Source organism: Lacerta agilis, chromosome 8 (assembly GCF_009819535.1).
Source record: "Lacerta agilis isolate rLacAgi1 chromosome 8, rLacAgi1.pri, whole genome shotgun sequence".
In the NCBI taxonomy this organism is placed as follows: Eukaryota; Metazoa; Chordata; class Lepidosauria; order Squamata; family Lacertidae; genus Lacerta; species Lacerta agilis.
In genome coordinates this window covers 50291190-50302727 of record NC_046319.1, presented here as the reverse complement: position 1 = coordinate 50302727, position 11538 = coordinate 50291190, and the positions used below count along the sequence as shown (strand labels likewise).

The window sequence follows — 11538 nt, the reverse complement described above, 5'->3', positions numbered from 1 at the left end:
TGTTGTTGTTGTTACTATCTATTTAAATTTATTAGCGTCCTTTAGCAGCAGTTCCCAGGGCAGATTACAACTATTCAAAGTTCAAAAATCAAAACAGTTAAAAAGAAATTATGGTCACAGGAATAGGGTGGGTCCTGAAAACAAACATTCAGGGGGCAAAGGGCAAGGTAAGAAGTGTGTTTTCAGCACTGACTGAAAGCTGAAGAGGGAAGGTGCTGGACGTGCTTAGGGGCTGCCACAGAGAAGGCTTTCTCTTGGGCCACCACCGCCCCAAACTTCCTATTAAAAAATAATTTTATTAATGTTATATTATTGCAATTTGTAGCCCAAACCATTCTACATTGAATGAAATAAAGTGGCGGGCGGGGGAGAGAGAGAGAAAGGGACATGTGAAAGGGGGAGGAAGGACAACATAACAAGAACAAAAGCCTCTATAGATTAAAAGGGGAAATGTCATCATTTACTGTACGTTGTCACTCAAAAAAAATGTCAAAGCAAAGCCCACCTCTCAATAAATTGTTTTCTTGTATTGTGTTACTCTGATATGTAAATTTTATCATTAAGACAGTTTGCCAGGTTTTCCTTAACCAATCAGTTATGGTAGTGGGATCTTTATTCTTCCACTTTTGTGCAATACACTGTTAGCAATGAGGTTGTTTAGGCTGAGAGGAAGTGAGTGGCCCAAAGTGAGCTCTGTGCCCAAGTAGGGATTTGAACCCTGGTCTCCCAGGTCCTAGTCCAACACTCTGGCCACTATGCCACACTTGATCTCAGATGTCTGCTGCTGCCTCCAAAGGAACCAGTACCTAATGGGAAGGTGTTTAGATGGCTTATGGTTTTTATTTTTGCCTAATTGAATGCATGTTTCTGCAACTTCTATACACATTTTTCCGCCAAGAGAACTGCATCACAAAATCCAGAGAAGTGTGACATTTTGAAGAATAGCTGCATTTTGGTTCATGCCTTCTTTTGGGAACTACAGATCAGGTTCACATAAAAATGCAAACTGAGATGAATTCCTTCCCCATCCTTAGAAAGGTGGTGACATAACCTTTGGAGTTCCTGCCAAGTGAAGGGCAGTGGGCAGACAACTCACCACACCACAGACTAGTGAGGAGAGGGAGGGGGGGAGGGGGTGAGAGAGAGGAGAGAGAGAGAGAGAAGAGAGAGAGAGAGAGAAGACTGGGCATTATTTCTGCCCAGCCTCTGCCTAATCAAGGGCCATGATAGGAGCCAGAATATGCTTGAACATAGAGCATGTAACAGCTAGAGAAATTCAGCAAAAAGAAAACAGAATCCCTATAAGTAAACGTGATTATTGCCCATCAGCCCAGGAGGGCAGTAGAGAAGGTATTATTTATTGATAATAATTCAATTTATGAACTGCCCTTCACTCTAAGATCCCAGGGGGCTGCCACAATTTAAACTGCAACATTAAGAGCCAGTGTGGTGTAGTGGTTAAGAGCGGTAGTCTTGTAATCTGGAGAACCGGGTTTGCGTCTCCACTCCTCCACATGCAGCTGCTGGGTGACCTTGGGCTAGTCACACTTCTTTGAAGTCTCTCAGCCCCACTCACCTCACAGAGTGTTTGTTGTGGGGGAGGAAGGGAAAGGAGATTGTTAGCCGCTTTGAGACTCATTCGGGTAGTGATAAAGCAGGGTATCAAATCCAAACTCTTTTAAACAACTTACAATCCCAAAAATAGGGTGGGTCCTAAAAATATGCATTTCAAATGTACTGCCAAAGAATATCATCAAAGAGTAATAATAGCAATCACCTGCCCATGAGGCGAGGTGAGGAGGCCTGCTTGCAGTGCCAGATTTACATATAAACTAAACAAGCTATAGCTTAGGGCCCCAGTCTCTTGGAGGCTCCCCAAAAAATTAAAGGAAAAAAAACCTGGATGTACATTTCCAAAATATAAGATAAAAAACAAATAAAACAAAACCTACATACGCAACAGTGTTTTGTGTTGTGTAGGCTCCTATGATGTAAGTAATGGCCCCCACCTGCTGGCCTGCTCCCTAAAATATCACTGGTTTGCTCATTTCTATATATAGGTGCCTACATTCTGCATGGACTGGTTGCATGGCAACATGTGCAAACGGCTTTAGATACCTATTAGGTCCATAAATTACCATATAGCATATATTCAACACAAAAACAGCGACAATTTGTTGTTGACAAAGGACAGCTGGAAATATAAAGGGCCCCATTACCTTCAATAGCTTAGGGCCTCATCAAACCTAAATCCGGCCCTGCCTCCTTGGGCAGCAGATTCTGGAGAGTTGGGAGGGGTGGCAGATCTGCATCCACCGCTGCCCAATGTCCGTTGCTGCTGCCTGCTCCCCTTCAGAAAGAGGGAGGCGCAGCCTTGAGAGAGGTGGCTGGTGGAGAAGGTGCTCAAACCTGTCAGCTCCCTTCTCATCGCTGCGTCTGTGAAAGAGACACACACACCGTTACTTAGTGGGGTTGGTTCACAGTTGCCGCATTTCCCCCTCAGGGGACAGGGAGACAAAGAGATGAGAGAGGAGCACTGAAGAGGAAGAAGAGTTTGGATTTGATATCCCGCTTTATCACTACCCGAAGGAGTCTCAATGCGGCTAACAATCTCCTTTTCCCGTCCTCCCCCAACAAACACTCTGTGAGGTGAGTGGGGCTGAGAGACTTCAGAGAAGTGTGACTAGCCCAAGGTCACCCAGCAGCTGCATGTGGGGGAACGGGGACGCGAACCCGGTTCACCAGATTTGAGTCTACTGCTCTTAACCACTACACCACACTGGCACTGCAAAGAAGATCAGCCCTGCCTGTAAAGGAGACCTCCGGGTATAGGGCAGTATATAAATAATAATAATAATATAATAATAATAATAATAATAATAATAATACACTTTTACATTCTCAGTGTTCGCTTCTTGGGCAACACTACATAAGAAATGGCAACTTACACAAACACATATGCTACTGTTGATAAACAGGCAAGTAAAACTGTGGCAGCAGGATGCTTCAATTTATTATTTATTAAACTAATAGCAACTGTTCAAAGAAAATTAGACAGAAGGTCCCAAAACTCTCCTGGAACACTTGGTGGAACTGGGCCAGTCAGAACTAACGAGCCTGCCAAAGCATTCCTCATTCTCACTGAAAACATTCTGCTTGGACACACACAACTTTTCAACTGTAACCTTACACACTCTGGTTCCCAGGATGCATTTAATGCAATTTGAGAATCAGAGAGAGAGAGCTCAGGACATTTTGTTGGTTCGGGTGCCTGAAACTGGCACAATGCCCAAACGAAGTCGGAACATTTTAAAAGGTGCTTGTATGGGCAAGAATCAGCTCCTGCAACAACAGAGGAAGTCAAGGATGGGAAGGAAATAAGCTGGTCAGGATATGCTTTGAGGGTGGGGAAGGGTGGCTAAACTTTGGTCCCTAGGTAACTGGTTCCCTTCCCCCCCACCCCCACCCCGAGCTACAATTAGAATGGTTTAACAAGCAATTCTTCTTCCCAGAGAACTCTGGGAATTGTAGCTCTAGAAGGAGAATAGGGGTATCCTAAAAACACCCTCAATGAAGTATAGCTCCCAGAATTCTTTAGGGGGAGCCATGATTGTTTAAAGTGATATCATACTGTTTTAAATGTAATGCATGAATGTGGCCACTGTCAGAATGAATCGTATGTCAGTATGAAGGTCAACGGGCACGGAGAAAACTATTCATACCAGACAGAAATGTGTCAGTAATACATCAACACTTGCAATGATGAGCAAAAAGGAGAAGCAGCAAAAAAAAAATGCTTTTTAAAAAACAAACAAACCACCCTATAAATGCAGGTTAAACATGACCATTTAGAATGCACAAATAAAAATGTTTTTACCCAGTGTCCAAAAAATTATGATGTTGGCACCAGTCACACCTGTCTGCGGAGGTCATTCTAGATTTGGAAAGCTGTGGCAGCAAAGGTCCTCTCCTATGAAGCTGCATAATATAGATCTTAAAACACAAACACGTTGGTTCCTGAGCGCAGAATGGGCACATGCGGTAAGTCAAAATTACAAGGAAAACTGGAAGGATCTGCTCTAGTACCAGATCCCTTTGAAGATGGAAATGGAAAGAATGTCTGATTGTCCGTGGTGTCCAACAAGTGATCTTTACTCTCCTGCCCAGGTTGCGATGGAAATATGAGCAAAGGCTCAGTCTCAATCAAGAGATAGATTCTGAAATAGTAAAGTTCCCACTCTCCCCACCGGGGAGGTGTAAAACTGTCAGTAGTCAAAAGGACAGGAAGCAAAATTATGTTGGAAGTGGGTGAGAATGCTATTTTTTCCCCAGATGTGGCAAGATCGATAACCATATTGCTTACACCCAAAACAAGCTTTGGACTGTAGTTCTGCCAAGTTTGCTGTAGAGATAAGAATGTACAATATTTTACGAAGCAACCTCTATCACGGTAACTTTGAGGCATTTTGGCTGGTGGTAACTGCCAAGGAGACAGGAGCATCTGCTCTCACTTTAGGAGTTTATATTCTGGGTCTGGTGAAAAGAGGCAAAAAAAAATCTCTGAAAGAGCCTTTGGGGAACACGACTGAGTTTCTCTACATAGCTCTAAAAGGGGGGGGGGAGAGACTAATATTATAGAAAACTTGAAAGGGACGGCTTCTGAGAGAGGAGCGAATAACATCTTCCTAATACTGAACGTATTGCAAACCTTTGACTAAAACATTAAAGTGGTTCTCTAAAACTAGAGCAATTATAAATATGAATAGCTTTAAAGACAGAATATAACCCAGCCCTTTTTGTTTTCAATTCATTTGATACATCGGAAGAAAAACATGCAGCCTCTTCCCATCCTCTGCCAAGATGTGTAAGGGGAAGTGCATTTTATGAAGGAGGGTCATTAACTCGAGCCTTTTTTCCTTAATCAGGCTCAAGATGCCAAATATGGGCTAAGAAAATGTTCTGCGGGAATCAGATGGTTGCTTTGCAGTTCCTGAACGACATGCCGCAACCATTTCTGTTCATGAAGCAGAATTGTTTTTAAGTGACTAAGTGTGTTGACTAGAAACTCCTGCCATTCGGATCTCTGATTTACAATAAATAGTAGAAAAGAAGACCTTAATCTTTTCTTTTCTTTTAAGAATTTAGAAAAATCAGACTGGCTTCCTTGAAAGTAAATGCCCCAAATGCTGATGGAACCAATAGTGCCCCCATACCTCCCACGTATCAATCTGGAGAAGATCTCGTTCCACCCTTAGGAGAATCTCAGCTCCACCAGAATCCTCAGCACATCCCAGAACTGAGTGGGGGGATGGGCCTCTGTCAAGGGGTCTGAATGGCCTTACCTTACTTCAACAGCAGGTGCTCTGAAAAGCTGGCTCCAAGCACCCTCTAAGCACCCGTTCAGATTGATGCACAATGAAGGGCATTGTGGGAAATTTTAAGGGTGGCCAGTTCCTGCCCCCTGCTGCTGTTCCATTGGCCTGGGTAGAAGAATACAGGTTGTGTGTGTTTTTAAAAAATTTATATTAAAATGCAGCTATTTCTTCATCCCCTCCACAGCTTGTACCTTGCAGTTTTGCAAGTTCCAAGGACAACTGACAAAAAAAATTGAAATTACAATAAAAATATTTTTTAAAAAAATGTGAATTGAACTGTGAATTGAATTGTTTATTATAGTCTTGGGCCAATAAAATTCAGTACAAATTAGAAGATAATGTTGCAATTAAATAGAAATATACTTTTCCCCCCTTCCCCAGCAGCCAGCAAAAATAAAAATTAAAAAAATCCCCTTGTCTACATTGAGATCAGGGGGGAAACTGGCAACTCTCTCGGTGATATAAGACACACAACCTTAAGCAGAATACAAAGTTTTCAGGAGAGCTTTCCGGAAATCTTCTTAGTAGAGAGATGTGTGTAATACTGCACTAGTTTTCCTGATGATAACGCAAGCACTTCTTTCCCGTTTCCCAATGTTCTTTTCCCACTGCAGTACCTGTTGCATTATGGAACTGTCACTTTTTTTAACAATATGGCGCCATGTTGCATTAAATTTCATTCGTACAAGGGTGTGGTGTGACACAACAGCAGACCTCATCAGATGTCACCATCCTTTATGTGCAGATGAATTTCTGTTCCCCCATAATTCATCCGGGAAACACAGGCAGATCTGTATTCCGGAATACTGCCCTGAATTTCATCACATGGTGTAATCCATGAAAACAACGGGAAAATTACGGCACAAAACTCCCATGATTTCCCAATTTAAGAGGGTTGCAAACACACACACACCCCCTTGGAGGCAATCCCTATGGAAATGATTGCTAAACCTGCATTACATTCCACTGGATTTCCAGTGCCCTTTTTGTCATGCGGATGATTGCATAAAAAGTGGAAATTATCAAGTAAGGAAACATTGGGGTAACAGAATTAAAGTGTTGTCTGAATGCAGCAAGAGAACAAAAGGGGTACATTTCTTTCAAACAGGGTAGCAAAAGAAAGAGGATGATCATGGTCTGCGTAAGGGTGGAGCGACCTCCTTCAGGCAGCATCATGGAAGATGAAGGCAGGCATCGGAGTCCATGCCTGAATGCTTCAGCAAGGCTTTTGAAAGGGTGGGGTATCAGGGCTCCACTTCCGGCTCCAAAATATCTCGAAGCGGCACTGAGTTTCAGGTAAGGAGCTGAACGAGACACCACAAAACGTCTCCTCTCAACTGATTCCCATCAATGTCCACTCTGCTAGTTGCTTTCCAGCAGGTATTGGATGGAACACAGATGCCACCCAGTGGTAGACGCCACTCCACTGTTTCATCACATGCTGATATATCATCATCACAGCATTTCATCCTAGGGTGAAGCTCGCCACAACGCTTGCAAACTGTTGCCTATATCTAGGTATCTCCATTCACCTAAGGAGGTCATCCAGCATCTCAGCTAAAACATATAGACCATCAAAATACTGTTAAGTGCAAGCAGCAAGACTTCCAGGGGTGCCTGTGCTTTCCCAAGCTTCATCTTCCTTGGAATGAAGGCCAGCAGAGAGGGTGGCGTTGTGGTGTAGTGGTTAAGAGTGGTAGACTCATAATCTGGTGAACCGGGTTCGCGTCTCCGCTCCTCCACATGCAGCTGCTGGGTGACCTTGGGCTAGTCACACTTCTTTGAAGTCTCTCAGCCCCACTCACCTCACAGAGTGTTTGTTGTGGGGGAGGAAGGGAAAGGAGAATGTTAGCCGCTTTGAGACTCCTTCGGGTAGTGATAAAGCGGGATATCAAATCCAAACTCTTCTTCCTTAGGGAATATTGTTTCATTTGCACGTATAGGATGAAAGGGCTCACAGCCTTAATACCCCAACAGATCATGCTTCTCCATTAGGTCCAGGGGAGCCTCAAGTCCAGCACAGAGGCAGGCATAAGGTTTAGTTAATAAATCTCAATACATGCTTCTGTATCTCCAGCTTCCAGCAACAGCCAAACTCTCACACACTATGGCATGAACCACCCCCTACGGTTCTCCATCCTAGGATGACATAGCATCTAGCCAGGTGAGAAAGGGCCCATAATTTTTCTCTCCACCAACAGGGCAATCTCTTTCTAATCTCAATGGCAGCACTTAACTGGTCAGCTAAGTGCATTACCTGTAAACAAACAAACAAACTAGTTTGGCTGGTTTCCTCCTTTAGATTCTACCCCACATACACAGGGCACTAGATTGAAAGGTGTCCTGGGTATCATCTAGACTGACCTGGCCCCAAACTCATAAAACAATAAGACCTCAAGAAGGTAACTTGCAGAATGAGGGTTTAGCTCCCATCACCTGCAAACTGATCTCTCCTTATCAGCTGTGTCAAGGAGGGACTACAACACTCCCATACCCCCTCAAGTGTCCCGATTAAATCAGGACATACCATTTTGGGGGCCATGCCCTCGTGCAACAGCATGGCACCCAAAATTGCAAGAGATTGTACAAAAGCATGGAGTACACAAACACATGCTTTTGGACTCTGTGCTCTTGCGCTGGTCATGTGAATCGCACAGCAGCATGGCCCGGAAGATGTGCATCCCAGTTTTTGGCCTGGACATGATGGAGGGTATGCACTTCCTTAGTCCCTTGTGGCTGCTCTTCCTTGTATGTTTACACCAAGGATCCCACTTGTGTCTTCTTGAGAAGACATTCTCTGGCCAATGACAAGGCTCTCCCTTCTTGACTACCAGTATTAGTCGGTGATCCAGAAGATCCTCCAAACTAGATGATCATGTAGATGTCAGCTTCTCAGTGTCACGTCCCATGGTTGTCCCTGAGGCTTGGATCCCAGAAGGACAGTGAAGCTAATACAACTATATAGTAGTTTTACTAATATTAGTAAGAGTAGTGTTAAATTTTTAACCCGCCTTCACCAACAAGTCCTAGGGCAGGTTACAACAACTTAAAATTCAGAATTAAAAATAAATAAAGCTAGTGTTGTTTTTCTAGAAAAAGAGGTGCCGGAACTCACCATGAACACGTTCCTTTGGTCTGTAGGGAAGACAGTATCTCATATATTTGCGATCTAAGTTGTTTAGGGCTTTAAATGGGAGTGTGGGCCTGGAAATGAACTGGCAACCAATGCAACAGGTTTAAAACTGTGATCCTCAAGGGAACCTCAGCCAGTAATCTGGCCACTGCATTTTGGACCAGTAGGTGTTTCTGAGTCATGTTCTAGACCAGTAGATGTTTCTGCGTCATCGCTCAAGGGGCTCTCGTTAGAAACTAAAAAATCTTTTATGTTGGGAAAATGCAACTCCAAAAAACATTACGAGAGATATTGATCAAAGAGTCTGTCTTCTTGGATGGAGTTTACTCCCGAGTAAGCATGGAAAGGATCAGGCCACCCATCAGGCACAGGAACCTTCACCCTCCCTTTCTGACCAGCAGACCCCTTTGCCCAAGCGGCTAAGAAAAACCCTGAACTACTTTCAAAGAAAAAGTACGCTATGAAGTAATGAAGAAATATGCCATAATAAAACCACTACAGGCAAAATAAATTTATACACAACACTACTATTTTTCAAAATCCTTGCTCGGCTTTCGATGCCAGTTTGCCTTCTGGGCACAAACACATTCTTCACACACGCTGGGAATGTTGAGGGAAACTAGTCAGCATTCAGAGGCTTAATACAGATTTCCAGTGCTCTGCCCTGGGGGCTCCATCGTCAGACATCCATTTGTCCTCAGGAGGGGTTAGGGGTTGAAATGCAAATTGGCAAAACACTGAATCCTTTGTTAGGATTATCAAGGCAAAGCTTGATCTCTATTGCTGTTTAATAATTCCCCGCAATTTTATGGACTTATTCAAATGCTGCAGAACCGCTTCTTAGTGTTTTGAAGGAGCAAAAACAATGGAAGGAGGGGAACCACATTTGCTCACTCAAATCTGTTCTCTAGGGGGGTGGGGGGTGGAAACGACATACACGCTTGACAGCTTATTTACCAAACTCACTAAAGATTTATTGATTTGTCAATCAGTGCCTTGAGCATTTGCTTCTCCCCACAGGAAAATTAATAATTTCTACCGGCATAATATATCCTACATATAAGCTAAGCAAATGCAAGAATCAATTTTGGCTACATTTAAAACATCTAGGAGAAGCAAAATGCTTTCTTGCGGGGGGGGGGGATATGTTAAAAACTGAAAGCTAATGAAGAAGAAATGCCTGTGTTGTTCCCTGAACACAAAATTATTAGGGCAGTACAAGTGAACCCGACAGACTTTTTAAAGACTCTGTTGGAGGCCAGGGCCTTGGAACATAGATGCCAAATGGGCTTAGATTAATACTCAATGAAGCTGCCATTCTTATTGTGAGGTGGGCCTGCCTCAGAGCTGAGGCAGAGCCAATGGCTGCACATCCTCTTCCATCCAGGGCTGGGAAATCATTCACATTTCCAAGTCCATATTCTGTAACGGGCTGTCATGGCCCTCAGTTCCAGACAGAGAACTGGAACTCCCAGCTTGGTATCTACCAAATATTTTAATGCGTAAATCAGATCAGTATAAAGGCAAGGCACAGGTTATATGATGCAGCAGGTACAGAAGAGATATAGACACTTCTGGCCTCCCACAGCTGAGAGCCAGTGTGGTGTGGTGGTTAAGAGCAGTAGACTCGTAATCTGGTGAACCAGGTTCGCTTCCCCGCTCCTCCACATGCAGCTGCTGGGTGACCTTGGGCTAGTCACACTTCTTGAAGTCTCTCAGCCCCACTCACCTCACAGAGTGTTGTGGGGGGGAAGGGAAAGGAGAATGTTAGCTGCTTTGAGACTCCTTCGGGTAGTGATAAAGCGGGATATCAAATCCAAACTCCTCCTCCTCCTCCTCCTCCTCTTCTTCTTCTTCTTCTTCACTACTGATTATGGGGATAGACAACATGAAAGCTTGTCACTGTAATGAACTTTTGACATAGATGTTAGCTGCAGCTGGGATTACAATAGCCCAGCAATGGAAAGCCTTGAAAAAATATGCATTTGGCAGTGTGTTATAGAATCATAGAATTGTAGAGTTGGAAGGGACCATGAGAGTCATGCAGTCCAACCCCCTACAATGCAGGAATCTTTCATCCAACATGGGGCTCAAACCCACAACCCTGAGATTAAGAGTCTCATGCTCTACCGACTGAGCTATCCCAACTCCTGTGCTCGTATAAGAACTTATGAACTTTGACTGTTGTGGAAAAAATAACACAGAAACTGTGTGTCTCCAGGGGCAGGGAGGATCCAGAATGCTTTTATGTCATCTGGTGGGACTTTATTTCCTATGTTTCAGATACTACACTTGATCTTAGCCAAAAGGCCGAGAAGACAAGATTGTGTCCCTGTAATAGCAATGAGATAGAAACTATTGAGCATGTTATTTTACACTGCCCATTATATCGAGATTCAAGAAAAGAGCTGATTGAACTGATTCTGAGGAAACTGCCTGGTAGCATAAATGATACCTATACCAGACTTCTCCTAGCAGATAAAGTCCCCGAAATTACCAGGGCTGTGGCAAAGTACTGTTACATCACGGCTAGAATTAGACGAGTAGTTATGTCAACAATAGACTTCGAACTTTAACCCCATGGAACGATAATAGCAGAGACTAATGAATTTAAATTTTAAACACTAAAAGGCTGAAATTTGGCATGGGTGTGGGTGTCGGTTCTATGAATTGGCCCGCATTCCTGTTTCTGTTTGTGGCATAACACAACTTACACTAATATGTGGTTTTATAAATTGTTTTCTGGTCTTTGACCGTAATAAAGATTTTACTTACTTACTTACTTTCCTATGTTTCGGTCTTAGATGCTCAACATTCACCATCCACACCAGCTGGGGAAATACAGATGTCTTGAGTTACAGGAGGTAGCCGTGTTGGTCTGCCATAGTCAAAACAAAATAAAAATAAAAAAAATCCTTCCAGTAGCACCTTAGAGACCAACTAAGTTTGTTCTTGGTATGAGCTTTCGTGTGCATGCATTTTACATTTTTTTTTAGGTATAGATACATGGCTAAAGGCAAACTAAGATGT

At 43.4% G+C, this 11538-nt stretch overlaps 1 pseudogene; it reads right to left on the bottom strand.

Annotated features, from left to right (window-relative positions):
* Positions 1-10760: 10760 nt before the first annotated feature.
* On the bottom strand, positions 10761-10830 carry LOC117052526 (annotated as a pseudogene).
* Positions 10831-11538: the final 708 nt, after the last annotated feature.